Source organism: Sturnus vulgaris, chromosome 2, assembly GCF_052056855.1.
Source record: "Sturnus vulgaris isolate bStuVul1 chromosome 2, bStuVul1.hap1, whole genome shotgun sequence".
NCBI classification, from domain to species: domain Eukaryota; kingdom Metazoa; phylum Chordata; class Aves; order Passeriformes; family Sturnidae; genus Sturnus; species Sturnus vulgaris.
This window is the reverse complement of record NC_142244.1, coordinates 59,389,157-59,408,268: the sequence shown is the minus strand read 5'-3', so window position 1 is coordinate 59,408,268 and position 19,112 is coordinate 59,389,157. Positions and strand designations below refer to the sequence as shown.

General features: G+C 42.5%; 1 protein-coding gene and 1 long non-coding RNA gene across 5 annotated transcripts in view; one reads left to right on the top strand and one right to left on the bottom strand.

Annotated features, from left to right (window-relative positions):
• ENOX1 (ecto-NOX disulfide-thiol exchanger 1) overlaps positions 1-6,741 on the bottom strand; it is a 353,807-nt gene extending 347,066 nt beyond the window's left edge. For all 4 annotated transcript variants that reach the window (XM_088159695.1, XM_088159696.1, XM_088159694.1 and 1 more), the window contains exon 1: positions 6,691-6,741. The gene's annotated coding sequence lies outside the window, so the exon portion shown is untranslated. The remainder of the gene's footprint in view (positions 1-6,690) is intronic.
• A 104-nt stretch (positions 6,742-6,845) lies between these two features.
• Positions 6,846-18,156, top strand: LOC148224812 (uncharacterized). Its single transcript, XR_015801494.1, has 4 exons — positions 6,846-6,909; positions 11,156-11,268; positions 11,877-12,091; positions 17,344-18,156. It is a non-coding gene; the product is annotated as an uncharacterized LOC148224812 (long non-coding RNA).
• The last annotated feature ends 956 nt before the right edge of the window (positions 18,157-19,112 follow it).

Here is a 19,112-nt window from a genome sequence, read left to right as displayed (position 1 = left end):
AAAATGAACCTCTTCTCAGACCTCCATCACCAGCCTATCCACCAACTCCCAGAGACAAGCACCTGGCTTACCTCTATAGAGGATTTCTATATAAGCAAATACACCTGGGAGTGTATTGAGAGTGTACTGGTTTTTAATAGACCATTTTTTTCCTCATTATACTGCACACAGAAGACCTAAATCTGTCTTCCACTACTTCAAAACATTCTTTTCTTGCACTGTCAAGTACTTAAACCAAAGGTCAGTCTCACCAACCAGCTGTACCCCAGATCAGCCTTCTCCTGTATGTGATACTCCTGCAGGATTACTGTTTTAATCATTAACACACTAAGAAGGGATCACTTGTTTTTTATCTAATGGTTACCAAAATAGGCTTGTTTAAACAGTTGGCTGTCAGGTATCCATAAAGCACAGCAGAGGGAAATCCACCTCCTCCTCTGCAATTGGCATGGATGTTGGAAAACATTCCCTGATGATATCAGTCTGCACAACATTTTTTTTTTCTGAATGCTTTGAATAATGTGACGTGGAATAAACCACTGTGAATGTGTGACTTGGAATAAAATTAATCCCAGGAAAAGGTTCCACAAGAAAGCTGACATGATACCTTGAACCTGCACATTCCCTGGCTAAGTCTTCTCCCAGTTTACATGGATGATGGAGACATTTAAAGCAATGCATCCTTGGAAACATCATCTCTATGTCTCTCCCCCTTTCTCAGTCTCTTCTACAAAACGCACCACTGGTGGCAGAGGTCATCAGGACTTGCACTGCACACTGACTAGCCAGATCACAGGAGACAGCTGTGCTGACATCAGGGCATTGTGATGGGGGACAGGAGTGAAGCAGCAGTACCTGCTATCCATCATTGCACCTGATGGCAGTAAGTGTCCTCAAATGATTTTTAAAAAATGCTGCAGAAACTGTCAAGAAACAGGAAGCTGTCACCTCTGTGCCCTCTACACCACATGTGATGCTCCTCATTTCCAAAAGGCAAAACGAACAAATTACTAACCCATAGCTGTTTAGTAAAAAACCTACTGTAGCTAATCCTTGTACATCCACCATCCCATCACTGACTCAACCTCAGCCCACATGATGACCCTGCATTTGAATCTTGCATTATAAAAGCACGAAACACAACTGTCTCAGCACTGGAAGCCAAGTCAAAGTTGGCTAGGCTGGGATCTGATCTTCTGTAACCTTCAGCTGAAACTAGAACAAAATAGAAGCACGAAAAGGGGTTGTTAGATCTTGTGCTTCATCTCCTTGAAAAAGTAGGATTGCCTTCCCCAGTACATGTGCCAAAAATTTGCCTACTCTTATTTTAAACATCTGAAGAGTTGTGGGGGGCTTGCACTTCACCCAGGCTAATATAGGCTGCAATACATTTTTCTATTGCTGAGTTTTGGCCCAGAATTCATCTTAAATTTTTATTTCCTCAATTTCTCCATTTAGTCCTAGGTATTCTCTCCCACAAGGCAGGAAAAAAATCTAACTGCTTTGACTAAAATACATTTCAAACACAGACATCTGACATGTCCCCATGTTAACTACCTATGGGGAGATGGGTAATTAACCCATCTCCCCATATGCAGTCCCAGACTAGAGATGTCTATTTTTTAATATTTCTCTCCAAGCTAGTTCCTCCAGACCCCTGAATATTTTGTTGCTCTTCTTTGAGCTTCAGCCAAATTGTCAATATTTTCCTGTTGATATTCAGTTTTCATATGTGTTTGCAACAGATTCTTAGAAAAAGGGAATCCCACCTCTTTGTTCGCCAAAATGGTACCTTTCTCTTGACAGCTCAAGCACAAGCCATGCTTTTCTGTAATCAAATCCTACTCCAGACTCATTCTCAATCCCTTTCAGTATCACTATCACCCACCAGTAAGCTCCTGATTTGATACCCCTCGCCCCAACAACTTGCCTTTTCCCCCTACTTGTTCCCTTCACTCTACTCTCCCGGAGGAATTGTCCTGAAATTCTGTTTACTACAAAGCAAAGACATTAGTTTTAAAGGTTTTTCCCTATTCAACAAAGCATTTAATTACATGCCTAACTCTCACCACTTTCTTAAATCCAGTTCATCTCAGCAAGTAGAGATGAGCTTAAACATACACTTTAAATAAAAAGTTGGGTGTGCAAATCAGTGTTGTGTTGAACCAAATCCTCAGGTTCTGTAATCACTTGGATGGTCTACTTTCTGTATTGGGCAAGAATTGACAGCTCAATGATTTAAGGTAACAGAGTTTTAAAAACCAAGCTTCAAGAGAGCCCAAAACTTGCATCATGCTTTCATTCCTTTCTTAAAAGAAGAACAGGAAATAAATACCTAAGTAAATATCCCTCAGTACAGTAATCATGAAGCCTATAGCTTTAAACATGCAGTAAGTAACTCTATATTCTCATTACTTCAGTACTCACTTTGAAAAATAATAATAAAAGAAAGCCATGTGAAAAATTTGGAAAAGCTTGTGTATCTCAGCAAGATATGCAGCACATTCCCTGGTAGCTCATTAGCCACAACCATGATTGCGCAGTTAAAGAGAAAGAACAAAGCTGTCCATTTCCTAATTCCTGTCTCCTAAACACCTTTAAATGGAATGAACATAACTCACTGTTCTGCTTAAGATGATGTTTAGTGGGAAGAAGGGAGAAGGTCTTTGGTTAGGGTCATGGGTTGGCTGTCTCCATCGTGTCCAACCCACATTACAGCAGATGAAAGCTTTACATTCACCACCAGCGACAAATGCAGCTGGCATAAAAGGAGTTTCATGGAGAGCATTTTAAATCGTTTCCAAATGACTTCCATTGTTTATATACAGAATACTTCATGACCTTTCTCTCCCCCTTGTTTTTTGTTTGTACTTTTTGTTTTCTTTGCCTTCTCTCATTCTGCTGCCTGGCAAACACAGGCAGAGGCGAAGTAGGGACTGCAATTAGGCAGCCATATCAAGCTTCATCTGTGGACTACCTAATTGTAAGATTCAAGTTTTGGGAGTAGTGCCATCTGAGAAAGAAATGGAGAAGAAAAATTGGAAAATGACTACTTCCTCTCAATCCATAAAGCCTTCCAAAATTCAATTAGCATGTTCTAAACGAAACCATCCACACATGCACTAAAATATGTGATTTCAAATATAGACAAGAAAGTAGCTGCTCATAGATATTTATCTGAATTATAATACTCTCTGACCATTCCACTTCAACCCTTTTTATTCAAGTGGCATCTGCTGTAACCCTTTTGCACCTCAGTATTTGAGATGAACCAGGAAAATACCTATAGGCAATATAAATAAATTGTCTGTGACTGCACATGGGATCTCTTAAATAATACTGCGAACCCCTAAGTCATTCAGAGAACACCCTTCCCATGCCAAGCGCGAATACTCTTGTTTAATAATGCATACATGACTGAGTTTGCTGTCTTCCCCACAGCAAATTTTTCTTGTGATTTTACAGTTTCCCAGACTGGAATAACATTTTCACTTTCACAGAATCACTGATGCAACCAATAGGAAAACTACCTCTGTTTCAATTTACTGTGGGATGTCTGTAAATACTGCTGGATAGTGAAGACTTGCAGGTAAAAATCAGCAAACACTTTTTTGCCATTTTCTCCTGTAAAAGAGAGACAAAAGCATAGAAACTTCTCTGCTGCATTGTACATCCGTGCCTGCTCTCCTCCTTTTCCTATGGCAGCTTAGCATCTCCAGCAGCTTCCAGAGCACTAACACCTGCACCCATCCCAGGTCAGATCTCCAGCTTGCACTAATGGATTTTTTCAGATAGATGGCAGTGCACAAAGTGCATCCCAGATTGATTCAGGGTCGAGATGCCATTTCAGTGCTCAGGCACTCTTACTAAGGGAATTACTGCATTATCAAAAGCACTTTTAGAAAGATGACAGCTTAGGACCCAATCCTGCTGAACGGTGATAGCACTGATTCCTTGGAAGGGCTGAACTGGGTGCCAAGAACATAAACATGGCAAAGATGCACTTTGGATTTTACTTTCCATTCCTAGGAGCCACAAATGATTTTTCTTTCAATACATTCTAATAAACATAGTTTAAAAGCACAAAGCTAAAGGACGACTAACAACACAAAATCCAGAAAGATATTGGATCTTGGATACAGGAGATGATATATCTGATTTTCAAGAGTCCGTAATAGCACAGATTTAGAAACAATCCTGCAATAAGAACACACACCTCCAAATCATTCTTAATGGCAAAAATTCTACTTAATCTTGTGCACTCTTCATTCTAACAGGCATTATTATTAAGAGACCAGAGTGAGATTTTAAACATTTAACTGCATTTACCCCAGAAAATCTTTTTCAAAAAAAGGAAAATATTAACAAAGCAGCTGAAACAAATAGGAGTGAATCTCCCAGCACAATTAGTACTTCAGTGTCTACTACTTGGGGATTTCGACATATAGCTATCATAATGTGGAAGCATCCACCACCGTTTTGTTTTCTGTTTGCAGTAGGGGGTTGCTAGGAAACAAAATACTATTGTCTGATTTCATGATCTATTGCCTGGTTTGCCTGGCAATAAAGTCTTCTAAATCTATTACCGGATTATTTTATATTTTACAGCGAGATTAAGACTAACATTAAAGCACATGCACACAGAGCAGAGCAGTAAAAAAAAGCCTCAAAATTCAGGGGGAAGCATGTATATATTCCAGGCTGAGGAAGACAAACTATACTGAGGAAAAATGAACTCAGGCAATCTGGTGATATTTATATATGCACACACTCACACGTGTATCAGCGTTCCTTGACTGTATCTATAGTTTTGCTGACTTGTCAAAGACTCTCTCACTTCCAAGGATACAAAGCGTTCTCTTACTACTGGAGAGCTACTGTGCACTGCAAGTTCTGTAAATACCACATGCTGCAGAATGACTGGTGCGGGCAAGCATACATGCCACCGTAATTTTTGTTCTTGGAATTCAGATCTAGGTCGTTCCAGTGCTTTAATTTCTTTACGCAATCTTTTTTGTTTTGGTTTTTTGGTTTTTTTTTTTTGACAGATAGAAGAGTCAGAGACAATTCCCTACTCTCCCCCTCCGGTTGTAACATAAATAAATAAATTAACAAATAGAGAAATAAATAAAAGGAAAAGCGAGCTAAAATTTAAAGCCACAATAGCGAATTTCACATACTTTTGACCGTGGCAAGTCTTTGCAAAATAAGAGAATAAAAGATTATGAGGACCAGGCAAAAGTGGGTGCCTACCAATGCATTCCCACAACATGACAGGAGACCTCAACTGCAAAAAACAATCAGACTTAAAAGCTGAGAGACAAAGAGAGTTCAGAACAAAGTCATAGAGAAGAAGGTTTAAAATAAATCCGGCAGAGGAGTTATTACTCTTTTATGTATATCTACAATTTCACACCATGCACAAAATGCACTATTTCAAAGTCCTTTCAACTTACTTATTAATGCCTATGCATTTTATCACTCCATTTTAAATTTGAGGGAAAAAAAATGAATTAGGTTCATTGCTAAAAAACATCAAAGCTTTTGGGATATTACAGCAGAACTCCCAGTGATAAGACAAAAAAAAAAGCGGTGACAACACACAACATAGAAAATACATAGTTCATGGGAAGGACCTGAAAAGCTTCTTGACTCTCCTGCTCAGAGATGGATTTACTCAACCTCTATAGTTTCTCATAGTTTCCTATCAGAAACTAAGAGCCCCCACTAAACCACATTTAGAATTAAAGAACAAAAGAGTAAAATGCAAGCAAGCTTCTTCTACCCCGAACAACAGCAAGCTACTTCTAGCAATTAGATGAAAGCAGCGGAAGATGGACATGACCCACAACCAACCCCTCTCTTCACCAGGATCGAATACGGCTGTTCCCAGCTGATAACCCGCTACAGTAGCACTGCTAGTTACAAAACGGAGCGCAGGTCTCGGTGACACCGGGATCCTGTCACCTATAGCTTCACTGAAACCTGTTTTAAAACACTCTCCCAAGGAACGAGGAGAAACAGGAGAGGAATGGGACAGTCTCCTGCCGAGCTGCCACCAAAAACTGTTCTGCCAACTGCAGGGGGGCTGCCGGCGACCTGCAGCCGCAGGCACGCAGCTCTTGGAGGGAAGGGGGGCAGCGGGAAGGACCCCGGCTCCCGGCCCCGGCCGCCCCGGGTGCGCTGCCCGCCTGCCCACGCGTGTGCCCCGGGGGAGCCTGCCCGGCGAGGCGGGGGCAGCGCCGGCCGCGGGAGCCCCGTTCTACCCGCGCTGCAGCACCGACTGCAATTAAAAAAAAAAAAAAAAAAAAAAAAGAAGGAAGAAATGAAATAAATAAATAAATAAATAGCCCACTAGCGGGAACGGGAAAATAAAAGCCCAGCCTAAAACAGGCGGACCCCAAACAACAACAAACACCGGGCGCCCAGGAGAGCAAACTTTCTGACTCACCGGGAAGAGCCGGTGCCGGGGGGGCGCCGGGCAGCGGCGGGGGCGGCGCGGGGGCCCCGCGGGAGCGCAGCCGGAGCCCGAGCAGGAGCCGGGCGAGGCGAGCGCCGCCGGCGGAGCTGGGGCAGCGCGTCTCGCCCCTCTCCCGCTGCCCTCCCCTCCCTCCTTCCCTCCGTCCCCGTCCCTCCGCAGCGCCGGGAGCCGCCCGGGGCGGGCTGCCGCCGCGGGACCGCCGTACCTACCTCCCTCCCGCTGCCGGTGCGGGGCCGCGGAGCAGCGGGAGCCGCCGCCGCCGCCCCCCTCCGGCGGCTGCCGGGCCCGGCGGCGCTGCAGCAGGCGGAGGACGCCCCGCGGCGGCGGGGAGCGCGGGGCCGGCGTGCGGAGAGGCGGCGGCCGCCGAGACACGGGCAGCGCGGTGCTCCTGCCCGTCCGGCTGTGAGAGCGAGCCTGCGAGTGTCTATGTATGTGTGTGTGTGTGTGCGTGTGTGTGCCGGGGAGGGATGCTGCAAGGGACCGAGGGAAAATTCCCCCTCCTAGCAAAGCCACCGACAAATGGCAAGGCAGGTGTGCAGGGGAGGCAAGGCTCCCGAAGGAGGAGGAGGAGGAGGAAGAAGAGGAGGAGGAGGAGGAGGAAAGGGGAGAGGGGCGGTGAGAAGGGCGGGGAGCGCACAGCCGTCACGGCGTCCCGGGGACAGCGGCCCCGGCGGGGAGGTGCCGGGCGCGGCCCCTGGGGCGGGCGCTGGGGCGGCACGGAGCGCGGTGGAGCCGCGCCGGGGCCGCTCGGAGCGCGGTGAAGCCGCGCCGCAGCCGCGGGGAGCGCAGCCCGCTCCGCCGGAGGGGCGGGAACCGGCGCTGGTGGGTGGCGGGGAGCGGGCCCTGCGGAGCTCCAAGCACCCTGAGCCGAGCATCCTGCCGCAAGTTTTCCCCGAGGCCTCCCCCACCTCAAACGCCCCTTGTGCTACAACAGCCTGTGCAGGTTGATGAGCTGCACCCCATCCGACGGGATCGGTGCTTTCCTTGGGAATCCTCCCGTGAGGAGTAGTTGCATGTCTTGTCTACGAGGCTTCTACCTACCCTTTAGCCATGGCTTTAAACCAGCACCTTTTAGGGAACACCCGTAGATAGAGGGGTTTTTGCTTATTCATCTCCCGGGCAGGCGACAACCCTCAAATGTGGCAAGAGCACCTAACCTCACCTTTCCATCCGGGAAGCTGTGGGGCAGGTGGCCGAGGACAGCTCTTCCCAGGACAAGGCGCTGGGCCCAGGGGTGCTGGCAGCAACAAGTGCTTTCCCAGAGAGGCTGCTGAACGCCTCTCCTGAGCAGAGTTAAAGTTTTTGCAGCTGCACTTATGCTCTCAAGGACAGTGTTGGCTAATCTGAACTCTTCCTGCTATTTGAAGGGGGGAAACCTGCTTCTTTCCCGGCCTGAATTACCATGCAGGGCTGCTGTAAGTAGTCCCTTTCCTCGGTAGAGATGGTTGTGATTTAGTGCCGGAGAAAGCCTTTGTATGCTCATTTACGTGTTTCAGCACACTTCCAGGTGACAATTAGTGGACAGGTGAAAAGCAGCTGTAGCTGAAAGGTGGAAACTAACATCAGGTATTAAACATTGCAGACGGCAGCTATGATTTCTAGTGGTAGGAAGAGAATCTGATAGAAAGATCTCTTGCCTATTATTTTCCACAGTTCTTCTTTCACCAAAGCAATATGGAATTACATCCACAGGTGTTGGGCTAATTACGTATGCTTACCAGCCCATCAGTTTGGGTCTACCAGTGAGTACACTTATGCAACAGAAGCAATTTCCACACCACTGGGCTCATCTGATTTAAACAATACTGGCTTGTGTTGCCTCTGTGTGTAGCTTTTTTCTCTTGGCTGGCAGGGTTAGTGTCACAGCTTTAGTTTGAGAAGTGACAACAAATAATACTGACACATATTATACTGAGCTACACAAGGACACACATGGAGGACAAAATAAGGAAATTAATGCACTGATTTAGGTAAGGAGCAGTAGCCACTCTTGATCCAGCTGTGCAGATGTGGATTACTTGTTTCCTGACTGGTTCTTGCTTTGCTTTTTAGTGGTAGATAGCTGAATAAAGAAAAAGTTGCTGGAAGGATTTCCATTAAATGTAGCTCTGATGGAAGTAAGACGTAATTGTAGCTAGGGAATCCCCTTCTAAGTTATTTATAGTAAAACACATCTTTTCAGTCTTTTAAAGCCCAGGCTCTAAGCCTGTTCACCCCTAAGCAAGCACCTTTTGAAAAAGACACAGAAATCCCATGAGGAAATTCATGCACAACTTGTATTTCACCTGTAGTGTAAACTAGCTTGCAAAATCAAGGACTAGTTAAAAAACCCACACAAACTTCCGGACCTGAATATATTTCTGAACTGTATTGCCTTTGGCTGTGTTAAATTTGCTTCTTCATCTCCTTTTTCCTAACACTAAAAGCAATTGTACTTAGAAACTCATAGATAACAACAACAGAACAAGGTTTAACCACACTCCTCTTGTCAATTGCATAAGCCTTTTTTGATATAAAACAAAGGTAAAAGAAAATATTTCTGCCAGTATTTGTCTTGTTAAATGTAACTGAATGAAGCATGAACACATTTGTTAAGGTTACTTCATTATTTCAGTTTAGGGTTGTCCCCTCCTTCCTTGCCACAGAACTGCCTGGACAAGTGCAAGCACACAAACACGGATGCACAAATCTGCAGAAGAAGGTGTTACTGTCATTACTGTATTTCACGTTCAGCATTTATTTTTTACTTGCAGGTTGGTACAGAGATGACTTCCAGCCAAGACGTCACTTTGTTATGTTCTGAATAGCTCTTGGGAACTTGCTAACTTGACCCTGGAGACTTTAGAATCTAATTTTTTAATAACTGAAGGATTATTTTTTTTTAATTTAAAAAAGGACTCATTTTAGCTGTCGCATAAGCATGCATTATATCCCAAGACTTCAATCAGAGCTGCACAGACATATCTGAGAGCACAATTAGGCCCTCTGGACCTTTTAAAGCTTAAAAAATAGTAATGTGTAATTCCTTCTTCTGTGGATCCTGCAAGCTTTAGGAGAATATTTGAAAGCTGTAAATTCCTATTTATCCACTAAGAGGCTCACGGGCAATCTCTCCCTAATGGAAATAGAACTGTGAAGCTGAAACATTAATATACACAATATGATACAGGCAGGGAGACTCAAGAGGGCACAGTGGCTGTGCCACGACAGAGCCACAGCCAAGCAGGTTCACTCCACTTTCTTCACATCCTGCATACAGGGTTCACTGTCTGACTTAATATCATTAGGACTGCACAGTCGTCTCTTAAAAAAAAAAACAAAAACAAAAACAAAAAAAACCCCAAAACTGACCTTTGAATCCCTCATCTGCATTGGCGAATCAGAGGGCACAGTTTGGTCTAAATGCAAGACAGCTATTCTTCAATTACTGCGCTGTTAATATGCAAATCTCAGCCCTCCGCCAACTGTAATCTCCCGCCTCTGATTGGCTTCAGTGATGAAAAAAGATCCAGGTTATTTGTTAGCAGGGAAAATATGCTCTCCAGGTTCCCCCTTAAGATGAAGCATTATAAAGCCTTGAGAACATGCAGGCTAGCGACAAACAACAACAAAGCAAGACAAAGAGAAGCCAAGAAAATGGGATTAGAAACACAGTAAAAGAGAAAACTGCATTTTAAAATTTTCCTGATTCCTTTTCTTTTTCCTAGCTTTCCCTTGGGAGTTTTGCCAGTGACTGCAGATGGACCATTTTTGCTAATTTTTTTTTTAACCCTTAAATTCTAAATATGATGTTGTACTCAAGTTCACAGCAGAAGACTTGAATTTGTTCTGAGAACATAATTTCTGTACTGGAAGGGATGCATGTGTCCATCTTCCCGAGTCAGCTTTGTTGGCTGGCAAACAGAATACAACAAGGCAATGTATCAACATGTGTTGATAAATATCTTGATGCCAAAAATGGAATGGAGCAATTGAGCAACAAGCAGTCCATGGTTCAATACTTCAAAAGCCATTGCAAAAATATCCACACCAATATTGGTTTATTCTTCATAGAAGGCCAGACTTAACCTCTGAATTTTGCAGAAAGTTTTCTGTAAGACATGAGCTAATGGGAATGCTCATGCCAACTAAACTGTTGAGACAGATAGTTCGTTTTCCATCAGTGTCTGACACAGCATACAAGAGTAAGATGTTTTCCCCATTACATTATAAAAATTAAGTAATTCTACCCACTCTGGTAATGTTAAATCCTGAGGAACCTTTGCAGAACTAGGTTGGGTTTAGGAGTCTCCAAAGCAGGTGTACAGCCACTCTGCTCCTCCATCTTTAGCTTTATTTTGTGTATTTTCCTTTATTCTTGCAATTCACCTTTCCTGAAACATAACACGGTACATTGTATTCACTCCTGTACAGATGCAGGCAGCTCTCCTGCTTCCTGCTCTGAGGTTGGAGATGAGATCAAACTGGTAATTTCTTAGATCAATATATCTGGGCTCAAACTGTGTTCCCAGTAAAGGCAGTATTAATTTTATCATCTGTTTTGTCACAACTGTGATTTTGCTTCTCAGAGCTGGCAGCAGAGTGTTTTTGTTTAAAATTGATTTTAATTTCCCAGTAAGATGAAGAAGGCCAGGTGCTGTTAGTGCTCAGTGAGTGACTCTTTTCTTTCCTCAGGCTTCTCACCAAGGGGGAGCTAGGTAATTTTTCTGTGGATGGACAATCCCTCTGACTAAAAAGAAGCAGAGTTCTGAGGAGTATGATAATCTTGCCTGTTTCCCACAAAGCAGGTAAGGCAGCTCCTTGTACAAATTACTAGACAAAAAGTGAAGCACACGTACCTGTGGGGAGCCTGCAGTGAGAGTGTGATAGGGTTACCTGACTGCAAGTCCTTGAATACCTGGGAAGGATGGAGGGCTGAGCTCAGAGAGGGCTTCACACAGGGCTTTTGATTAACTTGCCACAAAGAGAGATGCTGTAAAAAATAGAAAGCTATGCCACAAAGCCACTTTCCTTTTCTGTCTTACGCATTTCAGATACAAAGATAATGGGAATAGCACAGAGAAATGCAGGCAGATATCTGAAACTAAAGGTTAGAAGGAAAAGATTTTGACAAGGAACATGTAGGCTTCTCACAGCAAAGGTCAAATAGCGACCTCCATGCAAATTAATGCCACTTTAGCTATTATAAAGGAACTTCAATATTTCAGTTTCAGAAAAAGTCTGAAAAATACATTATACAATCAATTTATTTTGTCGGGGATTTTTGCTATGTTATATCTTTTCTATTTATCTTTACTATCTCTTTCAAATATATATAAGGATTCTCATTCAATAAATAATAATAAAGGTAGGAAATAATTAACACTTTAATGTGTTCTCCCTGGTCTTGCTTTAGGGAAGAAGGGGAGAAGAAAACCTCTACATGCTTCAGCAGGCAGAGCTACAACCAGATAATTGACACAGCCGTTGAGCCAGCACAGTGTTAACTCTGTTTTAAGCTTCCTCAAATCATCTAGCTTTAGAAACCATGTAACTTAATTGGATTGCTCCAGAGCTGACAGCTCCCCGTGTGCCGTGCGCTAACGGATGGCATCGCTGCCCTGTGATCAGGTACGTGAGCTAATGCTGCCAGTCCTGGCAACTGCCACTGGCCCTGGAGCTTGGTTGTCATCTTCCAATCTCTATCAGAAAATGAAAACAACTGTGTTCTTCTCCTGGGTGTGAAAAATTAAATCTGGGAGAATTCAAAACCACCACGTACGGGAAGCAGGATATTTGGGCCAAAGCTCACATCATTGGTCACGTAGATGATTTTCTACCCTGTGGCCAGTTCCACTGAAACTCCAGCTAACTCAAAGAGGCTTCTCAGAATAATCACTCTGACTTAGATAAGGAAAAGTCTGCTGAACGAGGTCTTTATAATCCCACAGGGAAAAAAAATGAAGACAATTCACAAGGCAACACTACATAAGCTCAGTAAACTCAGGTAGAGAGACAGTGTGGATCATACAAGCTAAACAGCAGACTGACAAATTAAAAAATGCAGTTTCCTCACTAATGAAGCAAACGCTAAGAATATTTGTAAGCTGTAGATATCCCCAAGGCACAAATCACAGGTAGGTGCCAAATTATGGTCAACAGTCTGTGAGAATTAAGATACTTCTCTGCCTTTTGAGTCAGAACGCACCTAACTGGCTTCAGAGATTTTTCAAAAGAGAAGATTGGTATTTTGATTGTTATTATTCTGTCTCTTCGCTGCTGGTCTCATGAATGCCTACTATACTTCATCACTGTTCTCCTTATTTTCTACTTTTTATTTAGAAATCACTCCAAGCAGGCATAATCCTTGTTCTCAGTTCTTATCCAGATATTATTGCCCCATCAAGGGAAAGGAGGCATACTCGAAGCACTTGTTCAATTTTTCTCATGTTAATATCAATAAATACTGAGTTAAGTAGGTACTGAATATTTTGTGGACAAATATCTGTTTTTTCAACAACACCACAAGTAATTTTCAAAACAGACAAAAGTAAACCTTCTGCAAGATTCAATTTCAGTAGACTAGTCCTGATTTTTGTTCTTGGAGGATGGGGAAGAAGGTTTCATTTCTTCCTAAACTGTTCATCTTTGCAGAAAATGATGTGTAAAGTTACTATGTCCAGACACTCTTCTCTGAGGGCATTATCACCATTTTTTCCTCACCTGTGCCTCTTCTTTTTGCCTTAGGTAATAAGTAGTCCTTGTGCAATCTCATCAAATAGGCTGTTAAAAGATTATTTTTCCCAAACTAGATCATTCTTCAAGTCAAAGGCTCAGCCTGACCTACCTTGCCTGCAAATATCTCCCTAAATGAGACTATAAAATCCTTCCACTGTGTCATAACCACATCACTATCCAAAGTTTGTGCATGCCACTATCTGTACAGTCCATCCACATTTTCCATGAATACTTCTATCAAATAATCCTTAATTCAAGTAACTCTCACCCAAACATTGCATTGTGATGTTGTAAATAGTCTAGATTTTTTTCTAGGAGGAGAAATTCTGATTTTTTTTTCCTTATTTCAGCCATCACTATAAAGCAGCCACACACAGGTAGGGTGGCTCTTCAGCAACACACAGCAGTGCTATGTAATGTGATGATCAGGAATGGAAAATAAAGACTAATATATTCAGCTGAATTGGCAACTGAAATTTCCATCGGCAGAATATAATTACCTAAGCTGGCATTCTGCCAGGACACTGGGGTTAACATTATTGCTCCTACAATACTCCTATCTCTGAGTAATATGGAAAAAAAGTAGCAACAGGATTTTTTAATTGAACCAGTGTGAACCCAACTGCAGTAGGTTGCAGTCCAATTAAAATTGACAACCCAGTGAAGCGGATACACATAACACAGAGATAAATATAGAAAATCTGAGTTGTTCTCTTTTTCTTTGTCTTCTCCTCTTGGTGTGTAGGGTTTTTTTTTTCCCTGCTGGATATTTCATTTTCAGAATCTTTTGATGCCAGGAAACTATCATTGACTGGAAACGCTTACTAGATTTTTGCGGCCAGTTTTCATAACTTAAAGATGGAAAAATATATCCTTCTAAATGTTTCAGCATTGCATTTCTTTCATTTTCTACAGCACACAGTATTAAAATTACATTGGCTGTGCAGCAGGAGATTAGAAAGAGCAACAGCTTTTAACCTTTAATAGTAAATGACGCTGAAGTCACTAAATCTGTCTTTGAAGCACACAAAGTGCATGCACTATCAATTGAAAACTTGGAGCTAACCCTCAAGCAAGCAGTCTGATCCCCCACCAAAAATGCTGTAGAGGCTAACTCCTGAAAGACAAAACTACTTCCTTTTCTCTTTCTCTTTTTCCTTTTTTTTTTTTACTTCTTTTGGGAAAAAGAAATACTTGAGATGACATAAAATATATTGCACTGTTTACTCCTCGTACTGTATTCTTTACTCACATGAGTATGTCTTTCTCAGACATGTAGGACCATGCAAGCAGCCACTGAGGTCAGTGGGACTCCTGGGGAATTACTATTCCCTATCTGGCAGAGGTGTTGCAAGTGTTCATTAGTGTTCTGAAGCACTCTGAGAGCCCTAGATAACAGCTGCTATATGTTGTAATAAAATACAGCTATTCATTATTACAGAAGAGCTAAACCATGTCTGTAATTGACCATTGCTAGATTCTTTTCTGAAGTTATTGGGTTTGGAGATATGCCTCAAAGTAAATCTGTTATTTAATAGAATGAAGAAAGTAAAGCAGCAGCGGGGTGTGTTTTGAGAGCAAAACAGAAGAAAGCTCCCCTGGGCTGTATCCTATTGACCTCTAGTTCCATTATTGTTTCTGAAATGTTTTTCCATTTAAGGCATTGCCACCGAGTCCTTTCCAGGAAGCTCTGGGAAAGGATATAAAGTGAGGTCTCTACTAAGCTTGTAAGTAACATCTCTGAAAATGGAGGGTTGATTTGTGTTTTACTGACAGCCAGGTTTAAGGGGTAAAACCCTCCAAGCTCTGGTTGTGAATCTTCTATAATGTAATAAATGGTGCCATCTACTGGCTCTCTCTTTTTTTTTTTTTTTTTTTTGGTCAGTGCCACAGTTCGATTGTGCAATATAGCTACTCCAAGTAGCATTAAAACACCAAAGAAATCAAGCCAACAGGACTGTAGATAGCATACTTCTTGGATCTCCAGATGATTTACAGGAGTCCATAAAGAAAACAAGCCTAAAATGAAATAAGAGCAGTAGGAGAAAGAAAAATTGCAAGATGCAAGCAAGGCTGAAAAGGCAGGATTCCAGCAGACATGTGAAACTGGATTAAGGGTCGATACTGAAGACAGATACAGCTAAGCTGAACCAGATGCAGCCATCCCAGAGGACAAATCAGGGATGAGGCTCCTCAGAGAGAAGAAGAGAGCTACTCCAATCCTTCCCAATTAAATTTATGTTAGAAAAAGAACAGCCAATCATGATGGGCTTTTTCCCTTCCACCCACTCCAGTTCCTACTATTAAACAAAGTAGAAAATGTAAACAGCCCTGACAGAAGAAGTATACAGACAGACAAAGATGTTACAGGTCAATTTCTTTCTTACAGGTCAATATTTTTTCTGATTGACTCTCTGGCTTATGCCTCAGAAAACCACATGAACTGTGACATATTCTACTCTTAGGTACACTGAGCAGTCTTGGCATCTCCTCTGGGGTCAAACTGGACTCGTATAAAGGAACTGCCAGAGATATTATTTTTATTGTTGCTTTTAATTTATCTAGATCATTTGCTTGAAAAAGCAAAATTGGCTGGAGAGCTATTTCAATCTGATTTCCTAAGAAAAAGTGCAATCGCAGTATCTGGCAAAGGGGAAACAGTTGCAAAAATACACAATTATGTCAAGTGCTTCACAAAAAAGCAGAGTGTCTCTTAGTGCCCCCTTGGAGGAAAAAGCATGAATAATAGTTCTTCTTAGATATAACACAACCCCAACAGATGCAAATCCACATGAAGGTGCTCTCCTTCAGTTTGACTTGTCATAAAATATGTTTGTCATGATAGTCTTCACCCAGTAAGAACCAGATAAGCAGGAAAGGATGGGAATGCAGGTTATCAGGGCTTTTATTGCTACAAGTGAAACCCACATCAAAGCAAGTTACAGCTTCTTGGGCTTCAACTTTATCTCCTGCCAATGAAGATCATGTTTACCTGTGCCTCATGAAGTGATTTGTGATTTTAAAAATATAAGAAGTTGGAAACCATCTCTTGACACAGATGTAGATTTCACAGAGTATTCTGAGTTGGAAGGGACCAACTCAAGTCCAGCTCCTAGGTGAATGGCCCATATGGGGATCAAACCCACAGCCTTGACACTTTAGCACCATACTCTAACCAGCTGAGAATCAGAAGGGCAAAGATACTCAGACAACTCTCGCTGCAGAGTCCCATCTCCACTCCCAGACACCAAGGTAGGATTTTGATATAGTCCTCAGGAGTAGGAGTTTTGGCAACAGACATATACAGGAATTTCAGGCAATGCAACTCCATTTTGGAGTTGGGAACACTGTAGTTACTGTGCAAGCCTTTCAGATAGCTCTTAAGATGAGAGGCTTCTGAAATGTAAAATCACAAAACACAGGGTAAGAACCCTACTGCCACATGTGTAATCATGACTTATAAAAGGGGGGAACTCTAGAGGTCACAAAGAAGCTAGTGACAATAAAAGTGGTATACAGCTTGTGATTAACAGGCAAACCTGCTCTAGCAGACTGTTTTCATGTCAACGTGTGCAAATATTTTCTCAGTTTAGTTTACCCAGTAGTTGATGACCCCGTATCATAAATCCAAAGTTCTAAGGATTTGGTGTCCTGCCAGATACAGGATAAGGTTTTCATTAGTCTCCCTTTCCATTTTTTATCGGTGTCAGATTACTGTATGATTTTAACCTAATGAAGAGGATATTCAGCACATTGATTCTTTCCACCACACAGGGCAGTTTCTGTCCTAGTACGGATGTGCAAGGGTAGAAGCTGATTTTTTGCCACCAACTCCAACCTGCTGTCTTAAATGGCCCCCAGCTAGTCTGTTAAGTCTCTTAAGAGAAAAGGCTAGCTCCTGTAAGAAAGGTGCTGGTAATACTTCCATTCTCCAGATCCTGTAAGAATTTCTTTGGACACCATGTAGCATTGAAGAAATTGGCCACTTGCTGCTGTGCATAAAGGCCACAGCTTCCAGCTCAGTTCCTGGCTCCCAGAACAGGCTGGGAACAAGCATGAGCCTAGGCAGCAGATGGGGACATTGCTAATTGGTCTGTTTTGATGCTGGGCCATCAGCTGACAATCACCTCACACTTCTCTCTCAGCAGTGACTTGCCATGTCAAAGAGCTGCAGATATGGGAACGATAACAAAGGAAGTGGAAACAGCAATCACTTCAGTGCAGACAATCCCTTTTCCTCGACTGTGCTGACCAAATTTGCTGCAGAATGCTGCGAGGCAGCTTGGAGTTGGCAGACACCTTGCAGACCAAAAGATGCGACTTGTACTTCTTGCAGCATCAAGTGACAATGATTTTGCATGAGTGTTGTCATTTCTAATGCATTTTTGCAGCTTTATTAAAAAGCCTGGTGATAGTTATATATGAAGGAGAGCGGAATGTACAAAATAATATACTGGGTGAAAACTACAGTGGTTCATAAACACGGGATTAAAGCTCAGTAAAGGCTGTGAGTGCAAGAGAGGTTTCGTTGCAAAAGCAGGATTCACAGCCAGGAGCAGGAGTTAAAGACTGCAGTTGAAACTGGAAGAGAATTCAGGAGCATGCTGGAAACAGTGGAAAAGTTTGAGAGCTGTTTCATCAAACTGTTCCAGTTTAAAAAATGGCACCAGATTACAGGCTTTATACTATGTAAGACTTCAACTTTCACATTTTCTCCTTCTCCAGAAATTAATGACTACAAATCTTAGTAATTTTGCAGTAACAATTGTGGCTTTGTCTTCTGTAATGTCTCTGCCATATTTTGCAGGCTCTGGGACAGAAAATGACTGTGATTATACTGCTTTAGGGGAGGTACAATATCAGAGATTTTGTCTGCATTTCACTTTTGAGCAGAGTTGCTAAGTTGTCTGTGTTTTTTAAGAATTTGTCTGTTTTTTCATTAAAATGAAAGAAAATTACTCATTACAGATCAGCCTTTTAACGTGCAGTAAAACAAGGAAAATGTTTATTGAATGGAAGGAGTATAATGCCACAGGTGGCTAGAGAGGAATTTTACTGTCCATGTGGATCTGTTTAATTATCTCACATGGAAAAAATCACCCTCTAGAGGGCCAAGTTCTATTCTTTCATTTTTGATGGAGCTGTATATTTCTAAATATAGGAGATTGTAATGGGAAATGCTGGCAGAACCATTTGTGGAGCACCTCAACAGAAAAGGAAATCTGTAATTCAAAAAAGCAACTGTTTGCCTTGACTTTTCTGAATGTCAGCACCTCTGTCCCAAACACAGGAAGAAAGGATGTGCTGTGGCATCTCCAACACCACCAAAAAGCTCTAGCGAAGGACACCACTGCAGGGCAATTCTGCTTTCTTAGAGCAATTAATTTCACCAAGACACTTGAGGAGAGGATGAGTCCTTCGCTGCAGGTGATGTCCTGCCTTGCTGCCCATTCCAGTAGGGAAAGTCTCTTTGCCATGCAGGCGAGGGGGCTGATCAGACACAACACCAAGCGCAGGCTGTGGAGGGAGACGAGTTACTTGGAATCCCGGCACTAAAGAACTACAGTGGTGTATGTGCTAAGGAGCGTTGTTCCCAGCTGGAGTTTACTAGGCACATCTGCAGAAGTAAGAGCTTTAATGGCTGTGAAACAGACCATTCGCTTTCATGACTGCTAAATCCCCACTGAAGGAGTGCTCCCACTTGGCTATCAATTCAAAGGAATTGTCAGGTTAAACAAACTTGTCCCCAACTATGCCTCAAAGACAATTGCTGTAAATTAATGAGGAAGAAATATAGTAGGCACGTATTTCACACTGGTAATCTGACCTCAATAGCCAAAGTTTCCCTTTTGCTATCCCTCACAAGTATGCCTCATTTTCCATTCAGAAGAGAAAAGAAACTCAACCAATGTAT